This window comes from Apodemus sylvaticus, chromosome 3 (assembly GCF_947179515.1).
Source record: "Apodemus sylvaticus chromosome 3, mApoSyl1.1, whole genome shotgun sequence".
Lineage (NCBI taxonomy): Eukaryota > Metazoa > Chordata > Mammalia > Rodentia > Muridae > Apodemus > Apodemus sylvaticus.
The window spans coordinates 98,850,196-98,874,665 of NC_067474.1; positions in this window are offsets into that span (position 1 = coordinate 98,850,196).

A 24,470-nucleotide genomic window follows, 5' to 3' on the forward strand; every position below is an offset into this window, starting at 1 on the left:
TAGCTACAATTTTCTTTCACAAGATTAGGGAAAAAACCTGGTTGCAAAATACAGTCTCTTTATTATATGGCATATTGCTTTATTATATGAATAATGGTTGGGATAAATAGCTTACAGTCACTTAGATTCTTCATTTTGTTTTTACTTTAGTTTTTTAACCCTGCTTCTCTACCTCTTTCCATCCCTACCCTCTCCACCCTCACCTCCCTATCTGCACAACTTTGTAAGTAACAAAGACTTCTGGATAAAAACTCATTTGATCACCATAACCACCTTATGGAAAGGAAGGAATTACTTGTTTTTACATGAAGAAAACGAGAAAGAGGAAAGACTGCAGTCTGACTGGAGCCAGAGATCTTAATGTGAAGTCTTCAGACTGTTAGTTCAGGTCCTTTCTGTTACCACATAACCAAATCCTCAATTTCATAAGACCAACCCTATCAAAGCCCATTGTCACCATAATCTATCATCAAGGTCTTTGGGTCTGCTGTTAATTGAAGGATTGCTGCCTTCTGTCGTGGGCATATCATAGAACCAAGGGGTTTGGTTACATGTAGGGTTCTCAAAAATGCATGCTTTATGAATGCCTAACCCTACTTCCTCATTCCATATTGAAATATGGGGCAAATCATAATAAAAATAAAACCATCACAAAAATAACATTAAAATAAGACAAAGCAGAAAACTAGGGGCCTGTCTCTCCTACCTGCTTATTCCCAATGCTGAAGAGGTGGGCATAGTACAGACATGACCCTGTCTAGGGTAATTTCTACCGTGTGAGTGGGGCTGGTGGACAGAGCTGTTGGAGACTCAGGAGAATCCTTTATTTTCTTCAACTTGCTGCAGTGATTATAAAAATTACAGGATTGACTTGGATTATTTTAGCTTTCCTTCCTATCCAATTCAAAGATTCAATTTCTTTTATTTGAGTTCTCAATATCCAAAAATTTGGTCATTAATCTCTGTGCTGCAAAGTAAACTCTGAGTTAACTGACCCAGCTGGCATTTGGGGGGAATTTATTTTTGATTAAGCATTGGCTAAAGCTTTTTATTTTTACTATGGGGTTATGTGGAGATTAATACAAACCCACAAAAATGTATTATCATTTAGTAAAATCATTTAATATTGTTTTTAAATTCCCTCAGACTGCTGAAGAATGGGGAAGTTTATATCTGTGTTAATTAATTGAGCCATCTTTGTGTTTTCTGAAGTCCTTTTGGATTTTTTTCTTATTTTATTCGCAAGATGGTATCTGAGTCTGGGGTACTTAGTTCTCTCTGCCTCTGGAGTTAACAGAGAGTCTATAATTCTGCAATATGCCTCCTGGGTTCTTAATCTACTTTTTAAAAAATATTTATTTAATTTATATATTTGGGTACTTACATGTATGCATGGATGTGTGTGTGTGTGTGTGTGTGTGTGCTGTGTATGTATATGTATGTGTACTATGTGTATGTAGTACCACCAAGGCCAGAAAAGTGAATCATATTCTGTGGAGGCTTGAATAAGAACAACCTCATGTTCCCCATAAGGTCATATATTTGAATGGTTCCTAGTTGGTGAACTATAGAGAAGGATGCAGTCTTGTTGGTGGATGTGTGTTACTGAAGATGGGCTTTCAGGTTTCAAAGGCCTATGTAAGACCCTGTTCCTGTATATGGATCAGATGTAAGCTCGTAGATACTGCTACAGCACCATGCCTGCCTGTCACCATATTCCCCACCATAATAATCATGGACTCACCCTTCAAAACAGTATTCAAGTCCACAAGTAAATGCTTTCCTTTGTAAGTTGCATTGGTCATAGACCTGGTATCTCTTTGTAGCAATAAATAGAACACTAACAAAGGCACATCACCTGGAACTGAAGTTGCAGACATTTGTGAGTCATCATGCAGGTGCTGGAAACCAAACCAGGTCCTCTGCAAGAATGACTGCTGAGCTATTACTCCATCAGTACACCATCACCTCCACCCCACAACTACACTTTTTCATAATAGTGCATTCCTTGGTAATATCAACTGACTCTTCTAAAATCAAGGGAGACTTTGGGGATATAAATTCAGCACCTAGCTCTACCACACCAAAACTCTGCTTCTGGTGCAGGGATCCCCAACTAGTCCAAGGAAAGTATGATGCAATTCCTACTGAAATCCCCAAGTTACCAGAGGTAAACTCCATCCTTTTTGTCATTTCTTGTGCCTCATGACAATTTCTCTAGGATTTTGACTAGGGTACTGGGAATAGAATGGGGTAGAAGGGATGATACTATGTGTCTTTCAACTTGTGTCCCCTCTGTACTGAATTCTCAATGTCTCTTGACCATGAAAGGACCAACAGTAGTTTGCATATGTTGGGGAAATAATGTAGATCAGGAACCATGGAGGGCTTTTTACATCTGGGGAGCCATTCCAACTTTGTCATAGACTCTACCAATGTTTTTCTTCCTTGGTTGTAATTTTTTGTCACCCACGGAAAATGTATCCATAGATAATTGGCCCCATTCAAGGAAATTCTGATTTAATTGGAATTTAGTAGAACCTGAGGCCAGGAAAAAAATGTTTAAGGTTTCTATGTAACTCTGTGTGGCCCATGTTCCATTCATCAGACCCCTTTCTTGTCACTGTTTGTTGTGGGTCAGCTTTTATTGCCTTGGAACCAGCCTGAAAAGAAGTAACTCTAGTTGAGACATTTGCCTCCTGATTTAAGTAAAGAGATGACCAAACATTAGTTGATACATTCCTCAAAGGAAGTCTATTTCACATATTAATGGAAATATACCTAGCCTTGTATGTCTGCATGCCCCATTATGGTAGGAAACATTACTGGTGTGTGTGTGTGTGTGTGTGTGTGTATGTGTGTGTATGTGTGTGTGTGTGTGTGTGTGTGTGTGTGACAGAGAGAGAGAGAGAGTGTGTGTGTGTATGAGTGACTGTATAACATATTTTACAAATATCAAGAAAGTCTAAAAATTTTAACCATAGATTAAGAAAAAGTAAAACATTTCAAACACAGAATAAGCAGTATGAGACCTTGATTAAGACCAGTGGTCTGGTTGGGCATCAGGGGAGAGGATATGCGTAGTCTACTGGAAATGGATGTCCTAGCAAGGAATGGTACCCAAGGGGACTTCCCCTTCTCTGAGGAGAAAAGAAGTGGGTAATAGGGGAAGGATTTATAAGGGTGGGACTGGCAGCAGGGCAGGCTGTGATCAGGATGTAAAGTGAATAACCAAATTAACAAGGAAGAAAAGACCTGTGGTCTAACGCTGGATTATATTGTTTCAAATACTCTCATGCAAATCACTCCTCTGTGAGTCTTAACAAGTCACTTCACTGTTCACTGCATTTAGAACCTGTGAGACAGGATGATCATTACACCCTTGTATCTGTTCCTTAGGTTGCTGTGAGTTAAGGCATGTCACACACACCACCAGACACCTTAGTGGCCAGCTGTGTACATATAAATATTTTATTTCATCCTAGTCTTTTCTAGTAGTGGAATGGTGATTAGTCCATCATCTGACATTTTTGAAGTCTCTGTTTTCTAAACAATAACGTTATAAAAACTTAAATTACTGTTTTGCACTCTTTGTTTTTGTTCTTGAGACAGATTCACTCTGGTAACCTAGATTAGACTCAAGCTTGCATTATTCCTGTCTACTGCTGGGATTCCAGGCATGTGGCAGCATGTCCAATTCTGTTTTGCATTCATTAAATCCTTTGTAAATATGGGACTTTTTATGTCTAAATGTACCAGGTAGGTGTCTGAGTTTGGGTGATAGAATGAGGTGTAAATAGTGATTATCTTCAGAAATCTATTTGTAAAGGCCTGGCATGAGTGGCCACTGGAGCCACACAATTCATCTCGCTTGTCACAAGGCAAGATGAACTATGAGGGTGATAAGGATCTCCAGCCAGAGGCATGGCCTCTGACTTCACAAAGGCTAGCCAATGGGCATGTGGCTAGACCAGACCCATTCCTAGCAGAAAGCAACTTCCTCTTTCTTAGACCTCCCCTTCTAGAAGAAATAGTGGTGTGAGAAAATGAGAGAGGATAAGAACTATAACTTCCATTTACTTTTTTTTAAATATTTTTATTTTCTATATTCTTTGTTTACATTCCAAATGATTCCCCCTTTCCCAGATCCCCCTCCCCATATGTCCCATAAACCTTCTTCTCTCCATCCCTTCTCCAATCACCTCCCTCCTTTTTCTCTGTCCTTATATTCCCTTCCCATGCTAGATCAATCCTTTCCAGGATCAGGACCCTCTTTGCAATACTCTGGAAAGCCATTAGATTTTAAAACAAACCAAATAAACTGCTTTTGACCTAGGCAATGATTAAAATTCACCAACTGCTACCAGAGTACAACAGGAAGGGGTGTGTGTGAGGCTCGGGTGTCAGGCACATGGTCAACAGTATGGTGAACTGTTCTTCAGAAGTGCAGCACAGACAGAAAGGCTTCTTGACTTTCAGCATGAGAGGCTCCAGGGTTGAAGTATTGGGGGAAATGCTATTTCATTTTTATTTTAGTTTTAAGATGGAAGACATCAATATAGCACTATAGAAACGTCTTTTTAAGACATTGACATTCTTCCATCTTGTGCCACATTAAACACAGTGTAGCCAACCTGGTTAGGGTGATACTTCTCAGGTGACGGCAAAGAAAGTCCAAATCGTCTCCCAGTCAATATCCTATTTCTCAGACTGATTCTTGCTCAGAACCAGGCTCCCTTCTTCACCTCCCATTTCAGGCTTTCCTTCTTCCTCTTCCTCTCCCTCCCACCTACCTTAGCTGTTTGCTGTGGATATTACTTTCAGAGTCTTTAAGCCTCACATTTCAGTGATATATACTGTGGTATCTATGACATGCTTACATTTTATAATGATCAAATCTGGACAAATAGCATGTCTAGCTGTTTAAATGTTATTTCTCTTTGGTGACAAGGTCAGAATGCCTCTCTTACAGCTATTCTGATATATACAATGAAATCTCTTTCACATAAGTAAACCCTTCATTTCCTTTGCCTGTCTGAGTCTCCCTGATGAAGCCATGATCAGGAACTTCCTACCATCACAAAAGCCAGTGAAATTAAGGTAAGCTGAGTAGTAAAACAGATTGACAAGTGAGGTTGTCTAAGACCACAGAGAAGTAAGAGTGAAACAGATGGCAGTGACAATGGCACAGAGTAAACATCACTTTCTAAAACAAAGAATGGGTGTATAGAAGTTAACAATCTGACCAAAACCAGGATGAAGGGCAACAGGGCAAACGACAAAGCCTGGAGCTCTACACCTAGTGTCTGAGACAGCAGCAGCCCCACCCCTGTATATCTGCTGTCAGCCACACACATTAGCTTCTTTCTTAGACTAGATTCAACCCATGCCTTTGGATGGCCTTGTTAGATATCCCTTGGTCCTCCAACTTTCCGGGTTGTCCATTTTAACATATCCTTCCTAGGTTACTTCAGTGGCCTCTTGGGGTCTCTTTCAGGTTATGTAATCCTTCAGTACATTGTTTGGCTTTAGAGGCTAACCTACACATGCATGTTGTGGCACATACACATACACACACACACACACATGCAGAGAGAGAAACACATATATGTGCACATAGAGAACATGCACACAAACACACATGCACACATACACACTCAAACACACAAACCACCCATGCATACACATGCACATACACACACACACACATACACACACACGCACATGCTCACGCACACGTGCACAAGCACACAAGATCTTAAAACAATGAAAGCTCTTATTTCTACTGAGCTCCTGTAGTAAGTACTACTAGACCAGGTCAAACCAAAACAGAGTCACTTGTGCTAAATGTCAGATAAGCAAATTGAAAGTTTAAGGAATCAGATGATCTCTGGACAGATCAGTATTTCCTGAATACAGGAGACTTCAATCTACCGGAGTCAGTGTAATGATCAAGTGACTTTTTATATGTCTAGAAAAACAGTCTGCAGTAGCTTATATTAGCCAATCAGCTTTAGCCAGTTGTCCTGGTTTCCTACATGCCAAATATTGTCCAGAGCTCTCTTATTCTAGTTCATAAAATGAAGGTTGCCCTGACTCATGAATATCAATGAAAGCCAGTTTTATTAATAATTAAAGTAGTTGTAGCTTTGGGTTTTCATTTTGTTTTGTTTGTTTTTGTTTTACGGGTTGTTGTTGCTATGATTGTTGTTGGGCTTTGCTGTTTTGATTTTGTTTTTCTGGGTCGTTGGTGGTGGTGTTGTTGTTGTTGTTCTGACAAATGGTGAGTTTAAAGTCCATATAACGATATGCAGAAGAGAAGAGGAAGCTGCCAGGGTTATTAAAGAATTTCCCAGCTACCTGTAAAGTTAAGAATCTATGAAAAGGGAAACTGGTTTTATAAGGGGCAAGGAGATAAGAAAGGAGAAAGTGGTTCCCATGGGATGAAGGCAAGTGTAGACTAGGACTGTGTCAGGGAACAAATTCAAGACGGCTGCATAGAGGTGCACATGTGAGGGAGGTGAAGGATGGGCGGTGTTTCCCATCTGTGTGTTCTTAGTCCATTTCCTTTTCCCTGTCATCCCTCGGGGGTTAAGGGCTTTTGCTAAAGTCTCTCTTCCTGATTTGCCATCCCATGGGCATAAGAAATAAAGCAAGCCCTGAGTGGGGCGGCTGAACTTTGGGACTCTGGGCTCTTAAAATAAGAAATGCTGAGCACTTTCCTGCTCTCTTTTCCTCTCAGTGTTTCTTCATGTTGTCCACTTTCCATTCTGTGTTCATATTTCTTCATCTGTTATAACTATTTTAAGATGTTTTTCCTATTTATCTCTATCACCTTCCCTCTATAGGCTAAATGTGCGCTGTTTTACATAACTTGTTGATTAAAGGTTCAGAAAGATAATTATGGGACATGGGTTACAGACGAAAAACTTTGAAGACATTGTCTGAATGAGGGATTGGAAGGTTGAGCACAAATGTGAAATTGGTAAACCAGAAATGATAAGTGGGGCAATGCAAAATGAATAAATGGTGTTGGATAACTGTTGAAATACAAACTGTCCAGGAGATAAGGGACCCATAAAATAAAGGGATAGATGTCTATACTTTAAATGGATATTACACGGCAGCTTGCGTTTTGTATTCCTTCTCTCTCCTCCAAACAATAACTGAAGCAGTTATTTTAAAGTTATAAATTTTACTTGTTGATGTTGCTTTCCTGGCCATTCCATCTGGGAGAAGAACATAAAACGTAGCTACCTACCGTGAAGCAAAGAGCAGCTTAATGAAAAACTTTGGGAAGGAAGAAAGTGCACTTTTTTCATAAATAAACTTCTAAATGACTCAACCAATCTGGAGAGTTCACATTTTACATATTAGACCTTTTTTTTTTAAGCAGTCTCATGTTTTTCTCATTAAGGCTGAATTCACCTCCATTTTCCTCTCCATATTATTCTCATTTACTACTATGTTTCAGGTGAACACAAGTAGCATGAGCTATAACCCAATGGAGTGGTGTAGGGGACAGAGAGGTTGGTCTATGCAGTAAGGAGAACCCTCTATCTCAGAAAAACCCTAATTAAACTTACAGAGAATCCCAGGTGTGCTACCCTGGTCCCTCTAGCCTATCTCCTTTGTCCCAGAAGATGTGCTAGTGTATTAGAGATGTAGGGTTTCTCCAGACAGTTCAATTGCCCTTCTGACCACACTCATGCAATTGGAATGCATGTGAGTGGGTGTTGATTCAACAGAAAACATGGTAGTGTTCATATATTTAACTCAACAAAACTGAACATTGAATTTCACATGACTAAACTCAACCTAAGCTTGGCTATCTGACCCAAGGCAAGCAGACTTTCTTCATATAAGTGGTTTTAAACGTTGAAAATGATGGAGAGGGCGGCGGCGGCGGCGGCAGCAGCGGCAGCAGTGGCTGCTCCAGCTGAAGGGCCATCAGCAGTGGAACCAAGGCGTCACAGGGACCAGTTAGGCCCTGCGCCCACGACCACTGACCTTCGCTGACCAGCCGGACAGCAAGCAGCTGCAGTTGTGCGGCGCCTTTCCTGCACGGAGGCCACTTCAGAACTCGGCCTCCCACCAGTCAGGAGAGGGGGATCCATCTTGGTTCCGTACTCCAGGAATCGGACAGACTGAGGTACACAAACATAATCCGAGGCCAACACCGCGGTGGTCTGAGCCCGACGGGCGTTGGCCTGCACCCAGGCCCTGGGCGGGTCGGGGGGCCATCGGGGTGCCAACCCAACCAGGAGGTTTTTTGCCCAGGCCTGCGAGCGCGCCGCCGCCATTTTGCCTGCAGGTCGACAGAGAGCTCAGGCGGGCAGACCTGTAACAGGCATAGCCTAAGGCTAACAAAGCGGGGGTCCAGGCCCCAAAAGGCACAGGACTGACCCCAAGAACTGGGCGGCTTGGTGGGCCATCTGTGAGTCAACCCGCCCAGGTGATTGTTAGCAAAGCAGACTCTCCCGGCGCTTTCAGGGAGCGCGGGCGCACACGCCCGCCATCCTAGTCACCTGGCAAACCCAATTAACAGTCAAAGCCGTAGGGGAACTTTGCTCGGACCTTGGCCTCCCAGGCTTTTGCCTGGACTCAGGGACTGGGCGGCCAGGCTAACCTTGTGTGCGATAGCCCGGTTGGCAGATCGGCTGCCCAGCGGAGTGAGCGGAACTCAGGGGAGGTCACAGTAGCATACACCGTCGGCACTCCCTGGGAGTGCACACGGGCTCCATCTGCTCCACAGACACAATCTGGGGCAAGGCCTCAGGCAGAAGCCCTTAGCTCTACTCTCTCCGCTTCCGGATCCAGATCAGTCTGGGCGGCAGCATTACATCTCCAAGTCCTGCAAGTGGCTAGCTGGGCTTCCGGGCGGCCAGCTGGGAGAAGTCAGTGTGCTCCAGTGAATCCAGCGGGCCCCAGCGGGAGCCTTCGGGTGCCTGCTTTGGGATCTGAACAGCCTGGGCAGCAGCACACTGTCTACAAGCAGTGCAGGAGGTAAGCTGTGCACCAGAGGCCAACTGGGAAGGGGCAGCTTGCACTGGTGAGTCCAGCACTGACAAGATAAACTAACACCAGTGAGATCTAGATGGCAAAAGGCAAACGCAGGAACGTCACTAACAGAAATCAAGGCAATATGGCAACATCTGAACCCAATTCTCCTCTACCAACATGTCCTGGATACCCCATCACACCAGTAAAACAAGATTTGGATTTAAAATCACTGGTCATGATACTGGTACAGGAACACATGAAGGTCATACATAAAGAAATTCAGGAGACAATGGATCAAAAGGTAGAAGCCCTTGCAAGGGAAACACAAAAATCATTGAAAGAAATCCAGGAGAATACAAAAGCCAACAAGGAGGAAATGCAAAAAACACTTAAAGAAATACAGGAGAACTTTGCTCAACAGGCTGAGGTCATGAAAGACGAAACACAAAAATCTCTTAAAGAAATACAGGAGAACTTTGGTCAACAGGCTGAGCTCATGAAAGAGAAAACACAAAAATCTCTTAAAGAATTACAGGAAAACACAAACATGCAAGTGAAGGAGCTAAGCAAAACCATCCAGGATCTAAAATCAGAAGTAGAAACAACTAAGAAAACTCAAAGGGAGACAACTTTGGAGATAGAAAGCCTTGGGAAGAAATCAGGGGACAGAGATACAAATATCAACAACAGAATACAAGAGATAGAAGAAAGAATCTCAGATGCTGAAGATTCCATAGAAACCATGGACTCAACAGTTAAAGAAAATGCAAAATGCAAAAAGCTTGTAACCCAAAATATCCAGGAAATCCAGGACACAATGAGAAGACCAAACCTAAGGATTATAGGCATAGAGGAGAGTGAAGATTTACAACTTAAAGGGCCAGCAAATATCTTCAATAAAATTATGGAAGAAAACTTCCCTAACCTAAAGAGAGAGATGCCCATGAATATACAAGAAGCCTACAGAACTCCAAACAGACTGGACCAGAACAGAAATACTTCCCGTCACATAATAATCAAAACACCAAATGTTCTAAACAAAGAAAGAATACTAAAGGCAGTAAGAGAAAAAGGCCAAGTAACATATAAAGGAAGACCTATCAGAATCACAGCAGACTTTTCACCTGAGACTATGAAGGCTAGAAGGTCCTGGGCAGATCTCATGCAGACTCTAAGAGAACACAAATGCCAACCAAAACTATTATATCCAGCAAAACTCTCAATCACCATAGATGGAGAAACTAAGATATTTCATGACAAAACCAAGTTTACCCAATATCTATCCACAAACCAGGCCCTAAAAAGGATAATAGGAGGACAACACCAATACAAGGAGGGAAACTTCACCCTGGAAAAAGCAAGATAGTAACCTTTCATCAAACCCAAAAGAAGTTAAGCATTCAAATTTAAAAAATAACGTCAAAAATGATAGGAAGTAACAATCACTATTCCTTAATATCTCTTAACATCAATGGACTTAATGCCCCAATAAAAAGACACAGACTAACTGAATGGATACGTAAACAGGACCCTACATTTTGCTGCTTACAGGAAACACACCTCAGGGTCAAAGACAAACACTACCTTAGAGTAAAAGGCTGGAAGACAACTTTACAAGCAAATGGTCTCAGGAAACAAGCTGGAGTAGCCATTTTAATATCAGATAAAATTGACTTTCAACCCAAAGTCATCAAAAGAGACCCTGAGGGACACTTCTTGCTGGTCAAAGGAAAAATACAAAAAGAAGAACTGACAATCCTGAACATCTATGCCCCAAATGTAAGGGCACCCTCTTTTGTAAAAGAAACTTTATTAAAACTAAAAGCACACATTGCACCTAACACAATAATTGTGGGTGACTTCAACACTGCACTTTCCTCAATGGACCGATCAGGAAAACAGAAACTAAACAGGGACACAATGAAACTAATTGAAGCTTTGGACCAATTAGATTTAACAGATATATATAGAACATTCTATCCTAAAACAAAAGAATATACCTTTTTCTCAGCACCTCATGGTACCTTCTCCAAAATCGACCATATAATTGGTCACAAGACAGACCTCAACAAATATAAGAAGATCGAACTAATCCCATGCCTCCTATCTGATCACTATGGAGTAAAAGTGGTCTTCAATAGCAACAGAAACAACAGAAAGCCCACATACACGTGGAAACTGAACAATACTCTACTCAATGATACCTTGGTCAAGGAAGAAATAAAGAAAGAAATTAAAGACTTTTTAGAACACAATGAAAATGAAAACACAACATACCCAAATCTATGGGACACAATGAAAGCAGTGCTAAGAGGAAAACTCATAGCCCTGAGTGCCTCCAAAAAGAAAATGGAGAGAGCATACATTACCAGCTTAATGACACACCTGAAAGCCCTGGAACAAAAAGAAGCTATTTCACCCAGGAGGAGTAGAAGGCAGAAAATCATCAAACTCAGGGCCGAAATCAATCAAGTAGAAACAAAGAGAACCATACAAAAAATCAACAATACCAGGAGCTGGTTCTTTGAGAAAATCAACAAGATAGATAAACCCTTAGCCAGAATGACCAAAGGGCACAGAGAAAGTATCCAAATTAACAAACTTAGAAATGAAAAGGGAGATATAACAACGGAAACTGAGGAAATCCAAAAAATCATCAGATCCTACTACAAGAGCCTATACTCAACACAACTGGAGAATCTGGAGGAAATGGACAATTTCCTTGACAGATACCAAATACCAAAATTAAATCAGGACCAACTAGACCATCTAAACAGTCCCATAATGCCTAAAGAAATAGAAGGAGTCATAGAAAGTCTTCCAACCAAAAAAAGCACAGGACCAGATGGCTTCAGTGCAGAATTCTACCAGACCTTCAAAGAAGAGTTAACACCAATACTCTTCAAACTATTCCACAAAATAGAAACAGAAGGAACACTACCCAATTCCTTCTACGAAGCCACAATTACGCTGATACCAAAGCCACACAAAGATCCAACAAAGAAAGAGAACTTCAGACCAATTTCCCTTATGAACATCGATGCAAAAATACTCAATAAAATTCTTGCCAACCGAATCCAAGAACACATCAAAACGATCATCCACCATGATCAAGTAGGCTTTATCCCAGGAATGCAGGGTTGGTTCAATATATGGAAATCCATCAATACAATCCACTACATAAACAAACTCAAAGAACAAAACCACATGGTCATTTCATTGGATGCTGAAAAAGCATTTGACAAAATTCAGCATCCCTTCATGCTTAAAGTCTTGGAGAGAACAGGAATTCAAGGCCCATACCTAAACATAGTAAAAGCAATATACAGCAAACCGGTAGCCAGCATCAAACTAAATGGAGAGAAACTTGAAGCAATCCCACTGAAATCAGGGACCAGACAAGGCTGCCCCCTTTCTCCTTATCTTTTCAATATTGTACTTGAGGTACTAGCTCGGGCAATTCGACAACATAAGGAGGTCAAAGGGATACAAATTGGAAAGGAAGAAGTCAAACTATCATTATTTGCAGACGACATGATCGTCTACCTAAGTGACCCAAAGAACTCCACTAGAGAGCTCCTACAGCTGATAAACAACTTCAGCAAAGTGGCAGGTTATAAAGTCAACTCAAGCAAATCAGTGGCCTTCCTATACTCAAAGGATAAGCAGGCTGAGAAAGAAATTAGGGAAATGACCCCCTTCACAATAGCCACAAACAGTATAAAGTATCTTGGGGTGACTCTTACCAAACATGTGAAAGATCTGTATGACAAGAACTTCAAGACTCTGAAGAAGGAAATGGAAGAAGACCTCAAAAAATGGGAAAACCTCCCATGCTCATGGATCGGCAGAATCAATATAGTTAAAATGGCCATTTTGCCTAAAGCACTATACAGATTCAATGCAATACCCATCAAAATCCCAACTCAATTCTTCACAGAGCTAGAAAGAGCAATTATCAAATTCATCTGGAACAACAAAAAACCCAGGATAGCTAAAACTATTCTCAGCAACAAAAGGAAATCTGGGGGAATCAGTATCCCTGACCTCAAGCAATACTACAGAGCAATAGTGTTAAAAACTGCATGGTATTGGTACAGTGACAGACAGGAGGATCAATGGAACAGGATTGAAGATCCAGAAATGAACCCACACACCTATGGCCACTTGATCCTCGACAAAGAGGCTGAAAACATCCAATGGAAAAAAGATAGCCTTTTCAACAAATGGTGCTGGTTCAACTGGAGGTCAGCATGCAGAAGAATGCGAATTGATCCATCCTTGTCTCCTTGTACTAAGCTCAAATCCAAATGGATCAAGGACCTCCACATAAAGCCAGACACTCTGAAGCTAATAGAAAAAAAACTGGGGAAGACCCTTGAGGACATCGGTACAGGGAGAAAGTTTCTGAACAGAACACCAATAGCGTATGCTCTAAGAGCAAGAATTGACAAATGGGACCTCATAAAATTACAAAGTTTCTGTAAGGCAAAGGACACCATCAAGAGGACAAATCGGCAACCAACAAATTGGGAAAAGATCTTCACCAATCCTACATCAGATAGAGGGCTAATATCCAATATATATAAAGAACTCAAGAAGTTAGACTCCAGAAAACCAAACAACCCTATTAAAAAATGGGGTACAGAGTTAAACAAAGAATTCCCACCTGAAGAACTTCGGATGGCGGAGAAGCATCTTAAAAAATGCTCAACTTCATTAGTCATTAGGGAAATGCAAATCAAAACAACCCTAAGATTTCATCTCACACCAGTCAGAATGGCTAAGATTAAAAATTCAGGAGACAGCAGGTGTTGGAGAGGGTGTGGAGAAAGAGGAACACTCCTCCACTGCTGGTGGGGTTGCAAATTGGTACAACCACTCTGGAAATCAGTCTGGCGGTTCCTCCGAAAACTGGGCACCTTACTTCCAGAAGATCCTGCTATACCACTCCTGGGCATATACCCAGAAGACTCCCCACCATGTAATAAGGATACATGTTCTACTATGTTCATAGCAGCCCTATTTGTAATTGCCAGATGCTGGAAAGAACCCAGGTATCCCTCAACAGAAGAGTGGATGCAAAAAATGTGGTATATCTACACAATGGAGTACTATTCAGCCATTAGAAACAATGAATTCATGAAATTCTTAGGCAAATGGATGGAGCTAGAGAATATCATACTAAGTGAGGTAACCCAGACTCAAAAGGTGAATCATGGTATGCACTCACTAATAAGTGGATATTAACCTAGAAAACTGGAATACCCAAAACATAATCCACACATCAAATGAGGTACAAGAAGAAAGGAGGAGTGGCCCCTGGTGCTGGAAAGACTCAGTGAAACAGTATTCAGCAAAACCAGAACGGGGAAGTGGGAAGGGGTGGGTGGGAGGACAGGGGAAGAGAAGGGGGCTTGCGGGACTTTCGGGGAGTGGGGGGGCTAGAAAAGGGGAAATCATTTGAAATGTAAATAAATTATATCGAATAATAAAAAATAAATAAATAAATAAATAAAAAACCAAATAAAGAAAAAAAAAAAAAAAAGAAAATGATGGAGAGGATTTTTAACTCTAATCCATAGCCATTATTCTCCATTCCCCTTCATCTTGTCCCTGAAGTTTAAAGATTAACTTTGTTCCTGGAGAGAAAAATGAGTAATTCTTAGGCCTTTTAAAAGATGGGATAGCAGTGTCCATAGCTAACATTTATTACGTACTTACTTTGTACCAGGGAGTGTTAGAAATTTTATATTTTGTTTTTGAAGGACTTTTGAGGAAGGTATTGATAATTCTATTTCATAGATTATAGAGCAAAATTCTGGAAGAAGAGGAGGTCTAGCCCACACTCAAATGCTTATTCAAGTAGGAACTTTAATTAAGGTTGTTTTCATTCTCTCTCTCCCTCTCTCCCTCTCTCCCTCCCTCCCTCTCTCCCTCTCTCTCTCTCTCTCTCTCTCTCTCTCTCTAGCTCTCTCTCTCTAGCTCTCTCTCTAGCTCTCTCTCTAGCTCTCTCTGTCTCTCTCTCTCTCTCTCTCTCTCTCTCTCTCTCTCTCTCTGTGTATGTATGTGTGTGTGTGCATGCGCGCGTGCACAGCTTGAAAATTTGGGAGTGTAGAGAAGGCATTAACTTTACAGAGGATGAGAGGCCTCCTGTGAGAGATGTTCACAGAGTCTGGTGCTCACAATTAATGGAGTGTCATGATATCATCCAATGGTCCAGAAAAGAGTAAGGAAAAGAAAACAAAACCCACTTAAAATAATGAAAAGTATACATTATAGGGTTTTCAAATGGTTAAAAGGATTAAAATGATGTCAGTTCAAGAGGAAAAACCTGGAATTGAAGAATATCATATTAATCAAAATAAGTCAAATGCAGAAAGGCAAGAATCTCATATTTTCTTTCATATATAAACTTTAAAAAAAATGGAGAAGGATTTTCGGGGAAGGAAAAGCACCAGGGACTGAAGGTAGGGAGTGGAAGAGGGAAAGAGAGGTCAGAGGAAAGTGACCATGACCAGGCCTCAGTATATCTAAGTGTTGCAGTGAAACTTATAAATCTCTACAGTTAGCATGTGTTAATATTAAAAACAATAAACTGTTGTATGTCTATAAAATCTCATTTTAAGCAAAGTCAGAAAATTGGACTTTGACACTCAACATTCTCCTGGTAAATTATTTCACCGTCCTAAGTATTAAAGGCTATTTTAAAGACAGCTAAAAGACTACAGAAAAGTATGAATTTTTGCCCCTCCTTTCTGTAATCTATAACACACTGCTCATTGGGAGCCTAGAAAGACATCCTTACACTGTATCTAGGCTGCCTGTTGAGGGCTTCTACACAAGCACAACCAATTATGGGTGTAGATTCACTAAAAACTTGTGTAGATGACCAGTCACTTGCTATTCCTGGCGAAGGGCCTTGGAACCTGTCCACCTTTGAAAACTAAACATCTGCTGTGGCCAAAAACATGCTTTCAAGGCTGGCAAACGCAAGGCAGCAGTTGGAGTTCCAGCATAGATGGTCTGTAGGAAAGGGAGGAATACCACCTCTGGCTGATGTGACTCCAGAAGGGCCCACACTGCTGGCTGCAGAGCACTCTGCCATATCTCTCAGGCTTATCATATGCGGTCTGCTGCATCAGAATTGTTCAGAAACTTTAATTTTGCCAGAATTCTGGCAGGAGAAGATTCCAATTCTGAAATATTCATCTAAATTTAGCTATTTTGTCTTTTGACTGTGGTTCAGTGACCTTTTTTTTTTTTTTGAACACAGAATACTGTTTGAGCTCGGGAAGAGTGGGTGGAATGTTGGTTTGGGAGACCTCCTGCAGGCACATGACCCTGCTGTAGAGCAAAAAAAAAGAAATGTTGAGATCTCTAAAGAAACAAAGAACCCAGAGCCACAGAGGCAGAATTAATGTAGGTTAGTTGGGGAGAAGTGACCTGGATTTCAGGTGTATGCATCTGGATCAAGGGCAGCATCTGTAAATTTCGTAGAATTAGAGAAAGGACCCAAGGAGCTGAAGGAGTTTGCAGCCCCATAGAAGAACAAGAATATGAACCAACCAGTACCCCCTAGAGCTCTCAGGGACTAAACCACCAATCAAAGAGTACACATGGAAGGACCCATGGCTCCAGCCACATATGCATCAGAGGATGGCCTTGTTGGACATCAATGAGAGGAGAGGCCATTGGTCCTGTGAAGGCTCAATGCCCTGCTGTAAAGGAATGACAGGACAGGAAAGCAAGAGTGGGTGTGTTGGTAAGCAGGGGGAAGGGGATGGGATACAGGGTTTTTGCAGGTGAAATGAGGAAAGGGGACAACATTTGAAATGTAAATAAAGCAAATATAATAATAATAATAATAATAATAATAATAATAATAAAAGAATTATCACTCAGTTCCACAAACACCCACTAGAAAGAGATTCCTACTAACAACATTCTGAGTGATGATGAACAGTGGCCAGGATAGCATAGCTTTTCAAGGCTGGACCTCCTCATCGGGCACATTTCCAAAAGGCTGCCCCATGTCAAGTTGGAGGGTGGCAAATATAGTTTTATTTGACGAGAGCAATAGTAATGCTTTGAGATGGAACCTTAAGCACTGAACATGGCTGGAGGTGGGACAAAAACCCTTGAATTCTGACTTTGATATTTCCTCGGTGATCTCTTTGGGAATCATTTAAATATGCTGAGGTTAAATTTGCTAATTTAACCTCAGTTATAGAGCAAAGTGAAGAAACATTAAATAAAAAATCAGGTTGCTAGTATAATAGGCAATTTAAAATATGGAAATGCACTTTATTCTTCTTGTATCTGCTAGGGTAGTTGCCTACCTATGCTGTTTCCAACTGTGCAAAGGAGGTAAGGGAGATATGGACACCCTAGAATGAAGATTCTTTTTCAGTACAACATGACTAAAGGCTCAAGAATCTGAAGTTTGTGTGCAGAAGGTAGGCTTGGGATAAAGAAATAGATCTCTTATTAACCAGCTGAGCACGGAGATCTGCCAAACCAGCCCAGACTAGAACAGTCCCAGCAGACTCAAGAATCAGAAGAATTTTTTAAAGTGACACTTATTTCCAAACCACTGCATTTGAAGATCATTTATTACCAAGCAATAAGTAACACATGTGGGATTGCTGAGCTGGTGGACCTGTCTTGGTTGACCATCCCACTTGAGAAAAGTTAGATTCCCCACTCAGTCTAACATTCACCCCAGTAAGACTGCATGAAACTGAGAGACACTGCCCTGCCCAGAGGTGACAAGTATAAAGTCGTTTTTTGTTCCCACTGGAAGAAACTTGGCTTCTGATGAGACTGAGTTCAGGTATGAAGAAATAATGAAACATTCCTGGACTTGTGAACATCTTTTCATGTAAACTGAAAACAGCATTTCTCAGATGCCCTTGTGTTTATGTATCACCTGGGGGCTGATTAAATGCAGAGCTTGATTCCAGAGGCCTCGCCTTTCGTTCATGCCCCAGATTCTGCTGCGCTCACAGGCTGTACAGACCGGCTGACACCACACTTGCAGCTCTGGGGAATGAACTTGTCTCCAGTAGCGAGTAGCAAATCCATGATGGCTGCTTAGGGTGAGCCATACCCAGCAATTTTTAGCTCCTTCTTTTCCAATGTCCTCAGCTCTTTCCTTCCCAGATCCCTGGGAATCCTTGCACAGAGCGTTAATCCATACACAATGCCACATATGAAGAATGGTGAGTCTCTAGTGCTATAACCTAGGAATGTGACCTCACTCCTTCTTTTGGTCCATAGAGCCCAGTGGGCATCCTGCCATCTTCTGGACACTTCATTGGTCTCAGAAGCTACTTTAGGATAGTGGTTCTCAATTTGCTGGTCACAACCTCTTTGGTGGTTAAATGACCCTTTCAGAGGGATCAAATGATATTCTGCATATTCAATATATATATTACAATTCATACAGTAGCAAAAATAGAGTTATGAGGTAGCAACAAAAATAATTTTATGGTTGGGAGGTCACCAAAACCTGAAGAACTATATTAAGTGGTCACAGCATTATAAAGATTAAGAACCACTCACTGCCTCAGGGTCAGGAAGTAGGATTTCTTTTCAGCTCTTTTTGATAATTTTCTTTACCTGTCATCACTAAGCACTTATTTACTCTTAAACTGTTCTCTCCTTAGTGTCCTTACCGAGTTCTCTAAACTCTACTTACAAATCTAGGCCACATTGCTCCCTCCTCACCCATATCTTAGAAAGTTCTTGCTGGTAACCATCTCCATGTAAATCTATACTTTGCATCTTTATCCAACCATGTTCCCACTAAATATGAAATATTCTTTGAACTCTACCATTTGTACAAGAGGTCGTGGGGATAGAGAGATGAGTCCTGATCCTCCTGGGCTCTCGATCCATAGTTCGAACAGGGGCAGATTACGGACAAAAGGGAAGGATGAGCAGAGATCCAGGAAGTCCAGGGCAAGTGTGACCCTCCAACATTTCCAGCAAAATCCTGCCTCGGAAGTGACCTTCATCATGTATTTCTTGGGCGTCTCGCTGTTCCTCTGGTTTTATTATCTCTCTAGATGCCCAGATTAGCCCCTGGGATCTAGTGTTGACAATTCCCAGGCATCTATTGAGAGTGGAAACTGTGTTTTTCATTCTTCAATTAAGCCCAGCCTCCCACAGAAAGTAATGACCAGAAGTCACTTTTCTGGGCTTTAAAGGATTTTTGCCTTCTCTTTTAATTCTTGAAATTACCTTTAAGAATGTATTATAGCAAATTCTCGACCCTTAGACTTCACATTTGCCTGTAATTTTAAGATTATATAATAATGGAAAATCAAAGCTACTTAGCCCCTCCTAGTACAGTGCCAATTTCTTCCAATCTCAAATGCTTTTAGTAATGTTAACAATAAAAGGAATATTAAGCTTTAATTTCAACAACAAAAAGAATAACTATCCACACCTAAATCTTCATCTCTTTATACAGAGGACAAATAAAATTTGAAATCGTCAGTGCAGGATGAATCATGGTTTTGTTCTTCCTGGTGACATATGGCTGACATTTTATTTTAAGCACTTCAAGTTTGTAGTTCCAGACTAGAGACACAGGAGACAGAAATTGAGTTCTACAGGATTTGTTCTGAATGATATGATAACACTAATTCTTTCTCATTTTTCAAGTACTTTCCCCCACCTTATATCCTCTTGATTTTAAGCTACAATGATATTAATAATTATAAGGCAGTATATAAGTGCCATTGTGATCAATGGAGGCAAAATAAGACAAACATACCAAAGTGTTAACATATTATATCTATAATTTTTCTTTTAAGGTCAGAAGGTTATTAGAAGTAGTTTTGTATACCTCTTTGTTGCAAAAAGTGCTTCACAATTCACTATCTAATGTAATTGTTTGATAAAGAGTGCCAAAAACATCATTTTAGAGCACATTGGACTGCGCTGTTGGCTACTGGAAACTGATCCCTACTTGTACCATTTCAAAATAAAGGCATCGAGATGACAAATTGCTGAGTGTTGAACCTTCGATTTGACATGGTTCAGCTTTCAAGCCCTCTGTGATTTCTTAACCATGTGGTTAGTGGTAAGATAATTGCTCGAATCAGCATAGTTAGGCACTATATCACATTAAGGACACAGGGAAACTAGGGTTGAGAATCACTTCTATGTACCAAGATAGTAGGCAGCCTCCCCGCAGATTTGATATCAGGTTTCTTTATTTTAAAAAAATTAAAGAATTTCCCTCCTTTCTGAGAGTGTTTGTTTAATAAGAGGACTTCCCTACCACTTTAATGCTTGATAAAATGCTTGCCTGGACTCTTTGCACAGATTTCCTTAGGTACATTTCAAATAGCCTTAGTTCTCGAATATGTAACTAAGATGCTGATTCATTTTCTTTGTATGTTAAAGGGATTGTTTCATTTTGAACCCAGAGCACTCTGTTCATAGCCATGGTGCTTCCCTTTGATGCTCTTGGCTCCCTAGGGTGGAGTCCTGGGGATTTCTATTAGTGCCATACACTGTCCAGCAGTAGGAGCTGGGTTTCTTAAAAAGTAATCTTCTAGCCAGGTGGTGGTGGCACACGCCTGTAATGCCAGCACTCTGGGAGGCAGAGGCAGGCAGATTTCTGAGTTTGAGGCCAGCCTGGTCTACAGAGTGAGCTCCAGGACATCCAGGGCTATATAGAGAAACCCTGTCTCGAAAAAACCAAATCCAAAAAAAAAAAAAAAAGTAATCTTCTTTAGCAGTCATCTATTTTTTGTGTTGTTGTTATTATTGTTTAGAGCCCTTTATTTAAAAAAAAAAAACAAAAAACAACATAATTTAGATTCTATAATTTTTCCTTCCAGAGAAAAGAAAAAGAAGCTTAGGAAAGTGGAATATTTTTTTTTCCTGTTTGCATCTGATTGGACTTTTAATTCTATATCCTGGGGATACAGGAGATACAAATTTGGTTTGTTTGTTTGTTTGTTTGTTTAAGGCATATTCTTTATTTACACTTCAAATGTTGTCCCCTTTCCTGGTTCCCCCCTTCCCCTGAAAATCCCATAAGCCATCTCCCCAGTCATCATTTTTTTTAATCTTTAAGTTCCTCTATTATGTAGTCACACAGATTTTTTTGTGCTTTTCATAGGCAAAGCTCAAAACTTCTAACTGTTCTGTGAGATATTTCAAAGGTCTTATAAATGATGCTTCAAGAGTCTTCTTGCTAATGTGGTAAGGAAGCTCAGGAAATGTTGATGGGTGAAAAATACTTTTCTAAAATCAACATATAATGAGAGTCTATTTTATGTATTTACACAAGTCATATTAAATAATTTATAATTGCCATGTAATACTAGATTTAGACTTAATATGCAAGTTATCTATTGAAAATTGATTAATATAAGCATATATGTAAAAAAATTCATTGTGAGATATTTTAAATTTACAAATATACAGAGAACACATAATGCAAATAAGTAAAAATAATGACCTGTGTGGCCACTTCCAAGTTTCTCCGTTCTCAATATCAAATATTGTCAAATTTGTTGAACGTAGATTTGAAGTCTTTTACATAGCCCATGCTCCACTCCTCCCCTTCTCACTGAAGGTAGATATGACTCCTTTTTCTTCTGTATTAAATATCCCCAAAAGGTCCACCAAGTGAGTTCTCCTTTCTGTGTGTCCACACTGAAGAACATCTGGAACAATGCCCGGCTGGGAAGGATTATTCTCATTGCCAAACAAATCGGTAGGTGACCATCTTTGGCATTGGAACACTTGGCACAGCTGGTAGAACATGAGCAGCAGACAGTTGTCAAGGTCAAGGAAAGAAGAGTGGGAAATGGGTTGGAAACTCAATGTGAAGAAGAAGGTATTCTGAATCACATTTGTGTAGTGGGGTTCTAGTTACGAAGGTGGGAAAGAAGAGTGTAGAGTTGCTGGTGGGTATCAAAAGCATCCTCCATAACTGTGAGCCCGTGAGACTTCAGGAACTTCGGTGACCTCAGGGAAGAAGAGAAGGGTCTGGCTCCCACCATCCACTGTGAAGAACATTAGATGGAAATTTAAAGACATTACTTCAGATCTGAGAATATCACATTCCAATCTGATGTCTCTGAGAATAAAAAGGCTGTGGTTCTCATGAAGAAAGAACAAAGTGTTCATCCAAGTCCAGCACTATTTGTGGATTGCCTGGACCTTCTGCGTTTTCATAGGTTCTGTTCAGCTGGCATTGCTGGGAGGCACAAGTGGATAGTAGGTCTTGATGGGTTATGGGGTTTTATAGACTCTCTCATCAGCAATGGGAAGTAGCTGCTGGTAGAATGACCAACTGCAGGATAATTAGTTGCAGAGTGGGAATGGTACTCTGCTCCAGCCACTCTGTGTCTCCAAGAGAAGCCTAGTGGGGTGGCATTTATCTGTACTGTGAGCTGGGCGAGATCAAAGTTTGAAGTTTGATAATGGTTCTTGTATCTGTGTGTCCTGCCTCACTGGTGAATATCTTGAAGCATTGAAACTTTGATTCCATATTGGATAATCTGGAACCTTTCATCATCTTTGCAGTAACAGATAGTAGTTAATGAAACAGCAGTAATGTTACAGAGTTTTATTTTTCCTTCTGGAAACATGGTCTCATAGACAGCCTTGAACTTCTGATTCTCCTGCCTCAGCCTTCATAGAGTAGGATTGTTCTCAGCTGCCGTGCCATGCTAACATGGTAAAAATTCTTCTATAATTTAGTCCGTTACATACTGGTTCTAATTGTGCCAACTATACAAAAAGGGAGGTTAATTTTTTAGCCAATTAAACTTAGAAAAGTTTCATCAAAACAAAACTGACCTGCTGAGGATCTCCAAGCTCAACCAACAAGATCAGACAACATTTTAGAAAAAGATTCTAGTTCATTCTGTCTGCATATGTAATTTTCTTCATTGTTCTAATATTTTCCTTCTTCAAAATGTCTGTCCCTGAATTGGGAACATTTCCTGTAAACAAGTTTCCCTGTTTTTTTTTTTTATTTGTGTATATCAAATCTGAAATTCTCTAACATATGTTGTTTCTGTTCATACTTATTCTGTTAATGCTTATACTTTCTTTAATTAAAAAATGATTTAATATTAGGGTGCATATATATGTGTCTTAGTTAGGGTTACTGTTGCTATGATGAAACACCATAACCAAAGACCTTGGGGAAGAAAAGGCCTATTTGATTTATACTTGTATACCACCGTTCATCCTTGAAGGAAGTCAGAACAGGACCTCAAACAGGGTAAGAACCTGGAGGCAGGAGCTTATGCAGGAGCCACGGAGGGATGTTGCTTACTGGTTTGCTCCCTATGACTTGCTCAGCCTGCTTTCTTCTACAGCCCAGGACCACCAGCCAGGGGTGGCACCAGCCACACAGGACTGCCCATAGCCCGATCTTAGTGAGGCTTGTCCCCAACTGAGGCTCCCTTCTTGCCAGTGGCTCTAGCTTATGCCAAGTTGACATAAAACTAGCCAGCACAGTATGCATGCACTCCTGCTGCAGGCCTAGCTGTGGAGGTCCAAAGGGCAACTTTTAAGAGTTGGTTCTCCCTTTCCAATGTGAAGGTTCCCAGGTATAGAACTCAGGTCTTCAGGCTTGGGGTCAAGTGCCTTTACCTAACACGGCACCACTGCCAGTGGTCCATTTTTACATTCCTAACCTGTGCTTTGTATTGTACAAGTTAGGAATGTCCTAACTTTACTTGTTTTAAGTTTTTCTGAGCTTTTATTTATTTCTTTTTTTGCATTTTTGATCTTTTCTTTAGTATTTTTTAAAGTTTCCTTGAATTCTTATTGAATAGCATTAAATTTTATTTTATTTAGTTTTATTAAATAATTTATTTAGTTTCATTATTTAGTTCCACCTTTTCTCAAGTACATTCAAATTTTGGGAAATATTTCATCCAGCCATAGTTCTGACAGTTATAGGGAATTCAACACCATTATTTATAGGGTTTCTTTCCTGATTTTAGATCTTAATGGCGAGGAGTTCATTTACTATATGGACAGATAAAACTTTATAACAATCCTTATAAGACAGAAAAAATAACTCAAAAATGCATTTTTCACATCAATATATTAATATCTGAGCATGAGATAAATTTTAGTGAGCTATCTACAAATACACAAACATTACAAATTAGAATAAAAATTATGGCAACACAGATATAATTGATAACTTGGAATTATGAAGACCTGAGTTTGATCTCTTAGGAACCTTGTTTAAAAAAAAAGCCAAGCATGGTGGCATGTGCCTATAATCCCAGTACTGACCAGCCATTCTGGATTACTTTTCCAGCTCCAGAATAGTGAGAGACTATCTCAGCGAACAAGGTAGACAGTGCCTATGGGACAATGGGACAACACCTAAGGTTTCCTTTACACATATGCATATGCAAGTATGCATTCACAATCTCGAACACACACACACACACACACACACA